General features: G+C 35.8%; 1 long non-coding RNA gene across 1 annotated transcript; it reads right to left on the bottom strand.

Annotated features, from left to right (window-relative positions):
• Positions 1 to 1391: 1391 nt before the first annotated feature.
• On the bottom strand, positions 1392 to 5014 carry LOC113236095. The gene is made up of 3 exons (XR_003310913.1): positions 4884 to 5014; positions 3763 to 3908; positions 1392 to 1491 (listed from the first exon to the last, which is right to left on the bottom strand). It is a non-coding gene; the product is annotated as an uncharacterized LOC113236095 (long non-coding RNA).
• Between the last annotated feature and the right edge of the window lie 255 nt (positions 5015 to 5269).

Consider the following 5269-nt stretch of genomic DNA (forward strand, 5'->3'; position numbering starts at 1 on the left):
GCAAGCTAGATAGTTATAAGCATGATGTTTTTGACTTAATCACATTAGATATTTAATGTATTATTGCGTTTAGGTATTAAAAAACAGTATTCCAAACGAAAAAGCGTAAATCAGATACTCACTATCCAAAAAGGTGAGTCCCGTAAAATCCGTCCGAATTGATGTGTTGATACTCGCAAGGCGACGATGCACTAATTTTAAATGCAAGGTAAAAAATTCGTCTAATGCGCAATCGTGTGACGAAGGCCTCGTTCAGATAGGTAGAAGAGTTTCCTTTGGAAAATTATTCTTATAAACCAATCAATCGTGTATGGCCAGGTTCGAAAGGGATACGAGGAAGAAAAATAAACTAGCTGTTCTCGATAGTCGTCTTCACAAAGTGACAAATTCACATAAGGGGAAATGTATACGCTTCTATAACAAGAGTCCGGTTGATATAAAACAATTTACCATTCACGAGGTTTAAAACTATAGTGAAACAAAAACTTTATACTAACGGTTATTAAACAACTTATGCGTAATTGGATGATAAAAATCCGTGGTAGTAACCCGTTTAGCTCATGGAGGTATTCTCGGTCTCAGAATATCAATTCAACACAAATTTAAAAAAGTTATAATTAATGTGTGCGTGGACTGAGGGCCAACATGATTTTTGCCAGTTGCAGTAACTGGAATGCTTGAAGTACAAGTTGTAAAGCATTTTGTAAAACGCATCCTGGAATTTTTTTTTAATCTAAATTTAAAGAGCTTTTCCGTGTATTTTAATGGTGATGTCGTTCCGTAATGCTACTTAATTTATACATCTAACCTAGATTAAGACTATCTAAATATATTTTGTACAGTATCTTGACTTCGTTCAACGTAGGAACGGCCAGTATACTGTTACACCACCCAGTCCGTCGTAAGTTAATCACACTGCCCAAATGTCTCCTGAGTCTCGCGGTCCGAACACATTCCATCAGAACGTGGTAAACGTCTTCAATGACACCGCAATTACTACAATATGGAGTTGGTGTAATGCCCATCGAAAAGGTAAACTTCTTTGAAGGAATGTGTAAAGCATATATTATAAAGCTATACCACCTAAGGTGCGGTCTCACAGTTCTCACACCAAAGCTTCCACTTCTGGGTAAGTATTTAGTTTGCCGGCGGCATATTTAGTTAACAGAAATTTAGTAAAAACCTTTACACAATGAACAAAACGTAATTTGGCAATATTTATCTCGTAATTTACTCACTCTCTGTGTGTTCTACGCTTAAAATTAAGACAGCACAGTGACGCGCGTGTCACGACAAACATAGTGGCAAAAAATTGTAGTGGCACGCTTCTATAAGCGTCTATTTTGAAAGCGACTTTATAATCGATTGTTGGATAAGCAACACTGCCACAAATGACTTACGCTCTATAAGTTTCTGCTCCTCAGTAACATAAACTATTGTCAAGCCTTTCTGGGGTTCGTTGTCTACTTCGAACGGAGTTACCCATGTTACCTGAAAAATGCGTATAGATTGGCTTCTTAGGCTGCAAACGGATTGACTGCAAGTTTGCAATTAATGTACAGGCAAAAATATACTTAATTTTTTTATTGTTTTATTCACAATTAAAAAAGTTTACAAAAAAGAAACAAAAAAACAGCGAATTAAAATCACTAAATGATTTATGTATGGCTGCCGTCACAAATGTTCTCATGCGTCTAACAAAAGAATTAATAACAAATTACGTAGATTACACTTAAAACTATTACAATTCAAAATTTGACAAATGCATTGATTTAAGAATTGTTTAATAGCAGTAGAGCTCCTTTTGAAAGAGTTTGTCCAGGGAAGTACTGCCACCTTACCTATTTCTGCCGCCAAGCTGGAATATCAGCATTACTGTGTTCCGATTTTAAAAGGTAAGCAAGGGTGCTGGTGAAATTACAGGCACATGGGACTTGTTAACTTATGTCCAGGGTGACGGGCGCAGTGGTAGTGCCTCTCAGATCTTTGCAATTTAAAGCTCTGAGTGGCACTGTAAATTAAACGATTAAAAATTAAAAGAAAAGAAAAACATTTTTCTGGTGATTTAAAAAAAAATTTTTTTTCGTAATCTCGACTGCATGAAGTTAATACGTTATCAACTTTATGCCGTTGATGTCTCGGCTGCATTCTTGATAAACTTCTGGGTAAACCAGACAAATGTAAAACAACGACTAACATCTGAATGAATAGAAAGTAGTCGTCTTCTCGACAGCACATGTCTTCTTTAACGCTCACATTGCATATTGAGCTTTATTTCGAGCAACTAAGTTTAAAATTAAGAAAATACTCATGAAGCATTTTTTCGCTAAATTTTTGTTAGCTACAGGCGTGGAAAATCCGAGACATTTACTTAGTTCACCAAAACATAAAACTCGACCATATTGCTCTTAAATAGAAACTGGAAAATTTATTAAAATAAGACAAGAAATACAACTACGGGTAATATTTTTGGTACGGCTGTCATTTTTGCACTCCAAAACAGCACAATAAGGCATTGTTTTACGATTTTAGAGAAATTACGACACAACTATAGCGCACAAAGCGTAAATGGCGGATTGAGCTCAAGTAGGCAGAACTACACCTGTAGTTGGCACGCATGCTACGCTAATTAACCACGTTTACTGTTATTATTATGTGGGACGACCAGCGCTATGCAACGCGAGTGCGTCGCGAAAATATGCGAATGTTTGTATAATGTTACCATACTTGTCTCATTATCCGCTCACGCGATTCATGCGTCTCTGGAAGCATACCACACCTAGAGGTGCCGGTGATGATTTTATACCGATTTATCGGATATCGAAGTTATAACAGGTAAAAGAACTAATACTAATTGCTATTTCGGTAACTACTAGTAGAATGTAAGAGATTTAGTTTTTAATTTCAAATTTAATTTCCAATGACTAATTTTATATCCAATGACTAATTTTTATATCCAATGACTAACTTTATATCCAATGACTAATTTTATACCCAATGACTAATTCTAAACTTTAAATTAATTTTCAATATGTTTTCAATTAATATTCAATAGGACGTTGTGTATTTCATTTATAAAAGTTTAACTTTATTGGATATATTAAGTTTTAATTTTATGCTTTTGCAATGCCCTTTCAGGGCTAATGTTGAGAACTGACACTAGCTTGTAAGAACTTATGTGCTACAACATTGATGCAATAAAGATTATGATTATTATTATGATTATTACTCTAGCAAACCATAAAGTTTTTAATGCCTAGGTCTGTCATTTAAAAAAAATAAACAACTTCAAAAATACGTCACGACAATCGTGTGTGCTATTGTTTGGGCTGGTGATGTCGGTGTTTATTTATTGAAAACATACCGTAAGTTGCGTTTTTTAAGTTTACCCTGAATATAAATGTTTACAAACTATACTTTATTAAGGAGTAATTTCATGGTAAACATTAGAACCACTCAAACGGAATATTATCATATTTACCCAAGTACACCAAAAATTTCATTAGTGCTTTTTAAGTGCAGGATTTGCGGTGTATTATTGCATTTTATTTGAGATGTTTTTGTTGTAGTACGGAGGGTATTTATTTAGCAATGCAGAATAATAATTTTTATTTTTAAAAACTTGTATTTAAACTGAACCCTTTTCTAATTTGCAAAACCAAATAGCCGCCATTTTGCGGTAGGATGAGCGCATCGCGTGAGCGGTTATACAGTGCTTTTAAACATTAAAGAATTGCATGGTATTAAACCATGATTTCTTACCTCATGTCCAGCCTTTAATAGAGCTCGCACAATTCCTTTACCCAGCGTATTATGGCTTCTGCTAGGTATTGGAAAAACGCACAGTATCTTGTACGCGTGTGCAATTGTAAAGCAACTCAGCAAGAGAAGAATGAGTCTCATTGTTGCTGGAAAAGACAATAATAAATAAATAAATATAAACGTCATTAGACAACATCACATATACGTTGCTCTGACTTCAAAGCGGGAAAATGGGAGGTGCACGTTTCGGAAATACTCACTAAACAAAATATTAGACTTTAAATATAGAATTTTTCGTAGCAGTTAGAGCTCCTTATAAAAGTGTTCGTCCAGGAAGAACTGCCACCTTACCTCACAAGGCGCTCTACTGCTTCTGACTAATTTGCTGTACAGTCAGGAGCACATCAAGCTTGACCTTTGTACTTTGGACCGTTCTTATCATAAGCGGCATAGAGTTGGATTTATATTACATTGTATATGTGCCCCAAGAACTAGGTAAAAGTAATGTTTCTTCGTCAGAATCCATCGCGTAACTCAATCGAAAGATAAAATATCACTAAAAATTTGGTCCGTACGCGCCCTAATGGTTTTTAAAGCGGGTAGCAAAACCTGGAATAATGTCCCAGATGTTATAAGGTTGCACTCCACTGAACGAGTCAGTGCATTGAAATATCTGGGGCACTGGGTCTCTGAATCTTTAAAAGACGATTTAGATACATAAGCGTAGGGCGCTGACAGTAAGAGGCAACATATTGGCCCATATGGGCTACCTATCAAAGGTCCGAAATGACATTTTCCAGAAATAACGTTAGCTCGAATGTTCATAACCTCGAAAGTAATTTTGAGAGGAAAATGTTTTTTTCTTTTAAACCTAACTTAACCTAACCGAATCTAGTCGTGTCTTTGCGATATCCAACATATCCTGAAAGAACAACGGTTTCATTATAATTCGGTTTTCAGGGTAGTGAAAATTCTAAGAAACGTTATTTCGGAAAAAATAAATCGAGTTTGTGATAGGTTACCGCCCATTGGTTCGCGAGGTGTAGAGACGATGTAAGGATTGTCCTATTCAAGTCATATTGCCAGTCTTTTTATACTTGCAGCCTTTGGGTCAACTATACCTTAAAATCTCTTAGCGCCATACGAATTTTGTATAATAACATATTGAGGATTTTGTTACAGCTGCCACGATTTTGCAGTGCATCGAGGATGTTCGCCATGGCTTTGCGGCTATCATGCTAAATTGAGCGGCTTCGGCATAGAGTTCGTGGCACCTAAAACAGCCACTTAAGTATAATTGCAAACAGGGTTCTTTTCACGAGAACTGCTTTCGGTTGCATTTTAGAAAAAAATGTTAATTATAGTACTAACTCTGTGACAATGTAACCTCCTTACATCGTTATCCCATCTTTTTTTTTCGCCGGTTCCTGGCCACTTGTTTATATATTTTGAATTGTTCTTTAATAATTCCTTTACCTCGCCATTCTGATTTTGTTTCGTTCTATCG

The sequence above is a fragment of the Hyposmocoma kahamanoa genome, unplaced genomic scaffold, assembly GCF_003589595.1.
Source record: "Hyposmocoma kahamanoa isolate Upper Pololo Valley unplaced genomic scaffold, ASM358959v1 88941, whole genome shotgun sequence".
NCBI lineage: Eukaryota > Metazoa > Arthropoda > Insecta > Lepidoptera > Cosmopterigidae > Hyposmocoma > Hyposmocoma kahamanoa.